The sequence below is a fragment of the Callithrix jacchus genome, chromosome 5, assembly GCF_049354715.1.
Source record: "Callithrix jacchus isolate 240 chromosome 5, calJac240_pri, whole genome shotgun sequence".
NCBI lineage: Eukaryota > Metazoa > Chordata > Mammalia > Primates > Cebidae > Callithrix > Callithrix jacchus.
In genome coordinates this window covers 146,887,057-146,896,247 of record NC_133506.1, presented here as the reverse complement: position 1 = coordinate 146,896,247, position 9,191 = coordinate 146,887,057, and the positions used below count along the sequence as shown (strand labels likewise).

Below are 9,191 nucleotides of genomic sequence, written 5' to 3'. Positions count from 1 at the left end.
TGGGAGGCTGAGGAAGTCAGATCACTTGAGGCCAGGAATTCAAGACCAGCCTGGACAACATAGCTGGACAAAAAATTAAAAATTAGCTAGGCATGGTGGTGCCTACCTATAGAACCAGTTACTCTGGGGGCTGACGCAGGAGTTTGAGCCCAGGAGTTTGAGGCTACCGTGAGCAATGATTGCACTACTGCACTCCAGCCTGGGTAACAGTGAGACCCTGAGTCTTTAACAAAAAGAAAGGAGAAATGTTGAGAGACATACAAGAAGACCCAAGTAAATAAATATACTACAGTATGAAAACAGTCATTCTTAAGTATGTACAACAGCCAAACCCAAAGTTAAGCACCAAGTGGGGAGAGGCATAGGGTAGAAAGACAAGACATAGCTCTTGAGAGCTTTAGAGTTTTCTGTGGTTCTTAGCCTCCTCTTGTGGAAAATGCAGAGGATAATAGCATGCACTCCAAGGGTGTGTTGTAAGGCTAAAAGGAGATGAAGCATGCAAAGCAGAGACTCACAGCAGTCGCCTCATGAATGTGGACAGTGGTGGTGATGGTGACGATGACCGCCTATATGGTCAAGCCAATTCAGAAGTACACAGAGATGAGGCTTCCATTTTCTCTAGGAATAACAAGCCACTCTGACCACAGGGTATATCTGTTTACCTGGCCAATATGGAGGAATATACTGAACATTAGCAATAGTGGTTAAAAGAGGGAGGGATTTAGAATTTTATTGGGTTTAGAGTTCTAAGATTCTGTGATTAGAAGCCTTTGTGAGTTGGGATGGGAGAGGTCATTTGGTTTGTGCCTTCTCGCCCCACAATTTCCCAAAAGAGCTATGAAATGGGCCTTTTCTCCCAGGTGTGGATTAGCTGTGGGAAGCAAGTGAAGCCTGAAGCCATTTCTTTAGAAGGAGCTGGATGTTTCCAGGTACATGGTGGGGGAAGAGGAAAATGAAGGAAGGTGATGCAGAAGTTACCTTTGGGGCTGAGGGTATAGCCAGAGAGGCAATAAGACGAGCAGCCCGGGAGAAAGACCATCTCAAGACCTGGACACAGAGAGGCAGACCTGCTGGATCTCCACTGAGCAGAGGCAGCTGTGTTTGTAACCCAGCTCACCTGGACTTCCCAGGCTGTGGATAGTAATGAGGGCACCATAGGAGAAATCTGTTCAAAGGGTCATTGCACTACCTGTAGATAAGGGGGCATCAAGGGCAGGAGAGTCTCACCTGGGCTCACGTGCAAGTCTGTTCTTTCTGGGACCATCTGCCCTCTCACGTACCAGCTGTCTCTCCTGAGTAGCTCCTGGAGTGGGCTACAGGCTGTTCACCAGGCATGGTGAATCCCCACCATGCTGCATATGCATCGGCATGCTTCCCAATGCAATGAACTGTTAGGTAGCAAGGTTGCATGGTCATGGTCAAGGCAGGCAGGATCTTAGAAAAGGGTAGGGATTTTCAACATAGGACTCCACAGAGGACCTCAGGGCTCATCATAGTTTGAAGGACTCTTTGCTGAGGGAATGGAGCAGGGAGAGCCCCAGTGTCTGATGTAACCAGAAAAGCTCTGCTTTCACTCACCTTATGTCAGGATTCATATTCCACTTTCTTCGTGCAAAGGCTTCCTCGTGCTAAGCATGAGTTTGCAGTTCTATGGTACCTACCTGACTTAACAGGAGGAAAGTCCAGACACTGACCTCCTATTATGGCTTTAAAGGAAGGCCTTGCAACTTCCCAGATCTTTCTCACAGACGGCCTAAGGCCTAACCTGTTACCAACAGGAACACTTAATCCTTTTAGTGGCCAATACTACAGGCATTCTTCTTTGTATGCTCTGCCTTCTCTTTAAACAATTATTTACTTTTTAAAAATTGGGGTAAAATACACATAACAAAATTCACCATGTAATCCTTTTTAAATGTACAGTTTAGTGGCATTGAGGAAATTCACATCGTTTTACAACCATCATCACCATCCGTCTCTAGAACTCTTTTCAACTTGCACAACTGAAACTCTGCGTCCGTGAAACAAGGACTGCCCATTCCCCTCTGCTCCCAGCCCCTGGCAGCCATCATTCTGTTTTCTGTCTCTATGAATGTGACTGCTCTAGGTACCTCATAGAAGTGGAATTATACAGTACTGGTCCTTTTGTGACTGGCTTATTTCACTTAACCTACTGTCTTCAAAGTTCATCCACGTTGTAGCATCTGTGAGAATGTCTTTCCCTCTTGAGGCGAATATTCCATTGTATGCATATGCCGCGTTTTGTTATCCATTCATCTGTTGATGGACACTTCGGTTTCTACACCTCTTGGCTATTGTGATAGGACTGCAAGGCACATGGGTGTACATTGCTTACTTTTTTTTTTTTTTTAGATGGAGTCTTGCTCTGTCTCCCAGGCTGGAGTGCAGTGGTGTGATCTTGGCTAACTCTAACCTCCGCCTCCTGAGTTCAAGCGAGTCTCCTCCTCAGCCTCTTGAGTAGCTGAGATGACAGGTGCCCACCACCTCACCCAGCTAATTTCTGTATTTTTAGTAGAAACAGGGTTTTGTCACGTTGGCCAAGCTGGTCTCGAACTCCTGACCTCAGGTGATCTGCCAGCCTTGTCCTCCCAAAGGGCTGGGATTACAGGTGTGAACCACCGCACCCAGCCCACCTGCTTACTCTTAAAGCAGATTTCTATAGCCACTTATGACCCCATTCCCCACCCCTACTGTGTTACCACAGTAACACAGTTAAGGGGAACACTTCATTCTTTCAGTGATCAATACTACGGGCAGTCTTTTTCTGCCAATCCAATCTGTCTTCCCTCAGTGTGGTCTTCCTCTTTCTTATCTGACCTTCACAGCTTTCATGATCTAAGATATCCCCAGCCTGGCACAGGAAGAGGACCTCAAGGGGCCTGCGAAGTTCTTCCACAGGTTCTCCCCAGCAGGCCCACTGCCACCTCCTCCTCCCCGCCTTGGCTGCCATATCACCAGATCCCCTGGCCACCACATATTCAGATCCCTGTTCCCCACCAGCCAGGGACTGCTACGTGCAGAAATGCAGCAGAATTTTCCCAGGCTAATTTACTAACCCGGATGAGAGGAACCCATAGAATTCACATGCAGAAACAGAGTATTTTTTAAAATGTAACTCTAAAACTAACTATCACAACTAGATGAGGAAGTGGGAGTGAGTCCACCCCCAACTCGTCTTCTCTTTTCTGTTTTTCCTTTTGCAAAAGCTACAAAAGAGTTAAATACTTTGCCACGAGGTGGGATAAACTTCTCAAATCTGCGGTCCCTTGGTTATCTGACACCCGCCCTGTGTGGGATGCCCCAGATCCTTTGTTGGTTATAATGGCACATCTTCATTATTGTTCTAATACTCCTTAAAAAAAAACACCCTAATCTTTCTCTGGTGCCAATGATGGCCACAATGCGGAGACGTTTTATTTCTCTCCCCTCTGTCCTTCCCTGAACCCCCTATTGTTGCCATAGTCACGATGGGGTGATAGTGCCGGGGCAGGGCGGTTTCTGTACTGTACCGCCCCGAGCTTATTGTTTAAATCTGTATTATTCCACTGTTCTGAAGATTTACATTTTTAATGGCTCATTTATGTAATCCCATAAATAAAGTAGCAAAAAAAGCATCCCACACAAATGAGTGAATCAGAGTTTGTAAAAGGCCCCTGAAGCAGGTCACCCCGGGTCTCAGCTGCGGGGCCTTGATTGGTGTGGCCGGTGTTAGCCAGGGTGGCAGTGGGCTTAAGACCACCCAGTCAGCGCCCAAATGGGGCATTACCAAGGAATAGAGGGATGGTGCTGGAGTTCAATCTCCCCTATTTATCAGAGAAAACAGTTCTACTGCAAAATCCATTTTAGTCTGAGACTCATTTACCTTATTGCTTTGACAGCTGCACCTCTCTCTGGCAGAGAAGTTTCTATGATTAGCTTTTTCCCTCCTAGCAGCTGATGTGTGTTTTCCCTGCCCCTCCTTTCTTCTTCTTCTCAACCAATATATTCCTGGGGCTGCTAAATTTTTCTCTAAAGAGTCTGTGAATTCAAGCACCTGCCCCCAGAATGTATTTGACACACTGAACAGAGATATAGTTGGAACAATTCACTGCTAGGCTTCCCTCCACCAGCTTCTCTCTTCATCCTCCCTCCCCCTGATGAAAAGCCTTAGTGAACCTTAGCTCCTTTGGGGAAGTTTGTGCTAATTAAGCACAAATGAAGAAAATGGCCAAAACGTAACTGAGTTGGCGGGTCTAACACTCTTTCCCAGCTTCGATGCAGATCTATAAATCCCTGTTCTTGACAGACTGCTTGGTTCTGGGATGCTTGTTACAGTCATTGCAAACATTTTTTGCTTTAGATTATTACAGCAAAGCGTGACCATGGGATCGGAGTCCTCTGTCTGTATCTGTCTTGCCTCCCTGTGTCTTTTTGGTGGCCTGTGTGTGTGATTGGCAGTCAGAAACACACAGTTGATACTTTGCAAGTGGTCTGGGACCAAAGCCATAGAGAAACAGAGGAAGTGTAAAGTGCTCTAAATGCACATAAATGTCATAGTGTGTCCAAATGCAGTCAAAATTAAATTGATTAAAACCGTAGTCCCAAGGCAAGAGAGCCATCAAGTCTCAAGTTTCTTATTTTCTCACCGTGGAAAATGACTTCTAAACTTTGCAAAATGAGGATTTTAATCCATAATCCCTACCTTGGTGGGTTTATGAGAAAAAGAAATGCGTTTTTTTCTCTTACATCTTCTTAGATGGGAAAATACTGTGTAAGTCAAAGAAGCAATCATAGGATTGGTTGTCCATTTTCCCCAAGAAGGCCAGGGAGGCTGGGTGGCAGAAGCCCCATAATGTGAGTCAGAGGCCAGGGCTTGGGTCTGGTGAATGCGGCTTGCTGGGGAGCCTGTGGCAAGCCCCCTGTTATCCAGAACGCACGTCCTGAGAAGTCAGCAGAAACTTCTCTCTGTCCACTGCCATATCTCCACTACCTGGAATGATACCTCACATGTGACAAAGGACACATGACATATGTCAGTGGTATTGACTGCCAGACTGAGGGAAGAATCTATCTGAACCTTACCCTAGTGTTTTGTGAACCCCGTCCCTGAGTGTGGTCATGAAAACCTGAGGGGACCAGGTGTGATGGCTGATGCCTGTGATCCCAGGACTTTGGGAGGCTGCAGTGGACAGATAACCTGAGGTCAGGGGTTTGAGACCAGCCTAACCAACATGGCAAAACTCCATCTCTACTAAAAATACAAAAAATTAGCCTGGCATGATGACGGATGCTTATCGTCCCAGCTACTTGGGAGGCAGAGGCAGGAGAATCACTTGAACCCGGGAGGCAGAGGTTGCAGTGAGCCAAGGTTGTGCCATTGCACTCTAGCCTGGGCAACAGAGCAAGACTCCATCTCAAAAAATAAAAAAAGAAAGAAAGGAAAGAAAACCTAAGGAAATGCTCTATATGAATGCCCCTTCAAGTGCGTCAAGAGAAAACCTAAATGTGAGTTATTATTCACAGTGACGAGCACCTCAGGAGACAGGACAGAAGCTAATCTTTTCATTAGACTTTCCATCTTTTACAGCATTTCCCTTGGGAGCCTTTAAGCCTCACTAATGGGGTTATGATCATTCCATAAAAGACAGAAGGAAATCCCACCCCCTTTCATACTCAAACGTGATGCTTTCATTTAAAGCCTCATCGTTGGAGATGGATTCGCCCTGAACCATCTGCAAGTCCTGATTGGTCCTCTTTGTGATCATGACCTAACAGGGAGCTGAGATCATTGTTTGTGGCTTAAAGAAGAATTTCAGGCCAAGCCATGAGGTTGTGTCATTTAAAAAATGTATTATTTAGGCCAGGTGTGGTGGCTCATGCCTACAATCCTAGCACTTTGGGAGGCTGAGGTGGGTGGATCACCTGAGGTTAGGAGTTCCAGACCAGCCTGACCAACATGGAGAAACCCCATCTCTATAAAAAATACAAAATTAGCTGGGCGTGGTGGTACATGCCTGTAATCTCAGCTACTGGGGAGGCTGAGGTAGGAGAATCACTTGAACCCAGGAGGCAGAGGTTGCAGTGAGCTGAGATCGTGCTATTGCACTCCAGCCTGGGCAACAAGAGCAAAACTCCATCTCAAATATGTATGTATATATAATTTTATATATAATTTATAGGGATTGAATTCATGGTCACGATCTTTTTACAGTGAGTTCTGATTAGTCAAGCTAAAATACCTAACTAGTTCATATAAAATTAGCATTAATACACTTGAATTTAATAGATTAGAAAAATGGTTAGTCTGAGGAAAACCACACTTCATTTCTCTACACTCACACAGAACACTTCTGACCCCAGATGTGAGACGCTTCTCCCATACCCAAAGCAATTCTCCAGCAGACACCAACAGGGTATACACAATTCAATTCTGACTCTGCCTACCTGGAAATAGTATTAGCTCCCACTGGTTAAAGGGCTCAGTCCCACAAGACTGCACTTGTTCCAGATGCCAACTAAACAGCAGACTGGGCCCGTCCTGCTGACAGACTGGCTCTCAGTTGGGGTTCCCCCAGTTAAGTTGCTGGGAGGGCTCACAGAACTGAAGGAAACAAATTAACTGATTTATTATAAGTGATATTATAAAGAATGCCAGTGAACAGCCACATGGAGGAGATGCTCAGGGAAAGGATGTGGGACGGGCATGTAACTTCCAGGCTTTCTCCAGGTGCACGACCTTCCTGGCATCTCCAAGCATTCACATATCTGTACGTTCATTAAATCTTATTGTTCAAAAAATTTTATAGGACTTAAGCTCCAGCTGCCTCCACCATTTCCCACCACTTTGGTGGGTGTGGCTGGGAATTCCAACCCTCTAATTACTTGATCTTTCCAGTGACCAGCTCCATTCTGAGGCTACCTAGGGACCCCAGCCTAACTCACCTCATTAGCATAAGCTCAGGTGTGATCCAAAGCAGGTTATTAGGAATAACATAAGATATCCCAGTCACTCAGAAAATTCTTAGTTTTAGGAGCTCTATGCCGGGAGCCAGGGACAAAATCCAAATATATTGCTTATTATATCAGGGATAACTTGGGAAGGCTGTCACATAAACTCGGACATGGACAAGAGAGACAACTCCTCACCAGGTCATCAGAACCTGGGGCTTTAAGACTCAGTTTCCTTTACTAGATCAATGGCATTAATCCCATCATGCCTCACTTCCCTCCTCATGTCCAAGCCACCCAGGCCATTCATCACCGTAGTGATTCTTGTCCCCATAGGGTTCTATAATCACCTAATGCTGTGCTTTTCAGACTCTTCTCACTCCAACCCGCAGTAAGAAATGGATTTTATGTCTATAGCCAGTACACACACACGCACACACACTAAAGAAAAAAAATTTTACAAAACAATTTTATCTAAAGCTCATCCAATATGCTCTTATATTTTCTGGTTTTTTTAATATGCATTCTCTTTTAGTTTTTTGAAAGCTCAATCATGTCCCACAAAGTTGATTCATAACCTACTAAGCTGGCTTCTCGCTGTAACTGAAGCCTTACCTTTCTCCTGTGGACGCCGATTTCACCCTGTTTCTCTTGGTTGCAGACTTTCTTCTCCCACTCACAGAAGATCACACATTCCTTGTGACCTGCCTGACTCTTGCCTCCATCTTTCTTCTAACTCCCAGCACCTTTGACATGCATACCAGCAGACTTTGTGATCAGCCACCCCTCCTTCTTGTCATCTACCACTCTGCCCATTACGTCCCTTATTTCTTGAAGATTACAGTCTTTGGGACATGCTTTTCTCTCCGTTGGTACTACTGCATCATGCTGAGAAATTCCAACAGGTATGTCGATGATACATACAATGCGTTGACCTCTCCTTGCTGTCTCACTTCCCAGGATCTCTCCTCATCCTCCCCAAGAACTGCACCACCTGCCAAATCACACTTCCAACTCATTGCTCCTCTCCCCTTCAGCAGGTCACTTACTCCAGTACCCTCCACCCCACATTTTCAACCCAAGCAAGACCTCCAACTTACTGACTTTAATTCTTCTCTGTCCTGTCAATCATTCTCACCAGGTCCTTGTCCAGGGTAGAGTCTATGCTTTGTTTTATTCATTTACTTTTCTCTGAGACAGTATCTTGCTCTGTCACTTGGGCTGGAGTGCAATGGTGTGATCATGGATCATTGCAGCCTCAAACTTCCAGGCTCAAGTGATCCTCTTACCTCAGCCTCCCAAGTAGCTGTGACTACAGGCATATGCAACCATGCCTGGCTAATTTTTAAATTTTTTTCAGGAACAGGGTTTGGCTATGTTTCCCTGGGCTCAAGCCATCCTTCCACCTTGGCCTCCCAAAGTGCTGGAATTACAGGTGTGAGCTACCAAGCCCAGCTGAGTCTATGCTTTAGACCTTTGACTTCCTTACCCCTCTATTATAACTGCCTGCAGTGGGGGGAAACAAACTGGTGAGCTCCAGCTTTCTGCCTTCTGTGAACTGGCACCTGAGCAGCTGAATGTGACCTCAAGAAGGCACATGCTGCTCAGACAGTTCTCACTTTGGCAAGTGGCACTGCCCAGCCATCTTATCCCTTGTCTTTATCAACTTAGATTTCTGCTCTCCAAGGTGGCGGTTTCACATATTCTTTCTTCAGTCTCAGACTTCCCAGTGCTACACACACATCAACGCTGATATTGATCTAGCTCCATATTTCATTGAAGAATGAAAGCAGATGATACGCACCTCATTTCCTCTCTTCAAATCTTTCAGCATGTCCTACCTGTGTCTCCATAGGCTGCCTTTCCTCCATTCCCACAGGCTGTCCCAGAATCCCACTCTGTCTCATCGTTTTAGGAACTTGGCTCTGAAACTCCCTTCTTCTTCTCTTGCATTATCAATTTCTGTTTCTTTGAGGGGCTGTTTCAGCCCACATATATGCTGTTATAGTGGTCACCTGAAAAAACAAAAAGAAGTACCTGACTCTGTGCTTCTTTCAGCTGTCACTCAATATTTTGGTTTTCTTTCATAGCAAATCTCAGGTCTCCTATTCTAATGTCCTTACACCTTATCTTCTACTTTCTCTTTCAACAACTCCAGTCAGGCTTTCATCTTCCGCTCTCCACAGGTAGCACTCTCAGCAAGATTATCAGTGCCCTCCATCTTGCCCAAATCAAAAGTCTAT

General features: G+C 45.5%; 1 long non-coding RNA gene across 9 annotated transcripts in view; it reads left to right on the top strand.

The window, feature by feature from the left end:
* Positions 1–785: 785 nt before the first annotated feature.
* LOC118153921 (uncharacterized) overlaps positions 786–9,191 on the top strand; it is a 51,644-nt gene continuing 43,238 nt past the window's right edge. For all 9 annotated transcript variants that reach the window (XR_004743726.3, XR_013536172.1, XR_013536174.1 and 6 more), the window contains exon 1: positions 786–929. This is a non-coding gene — a long non-coding RNA (uncharacterized LOC118153921). The remainder of the gene's footprint in view (positions 930–9,191) is intronic.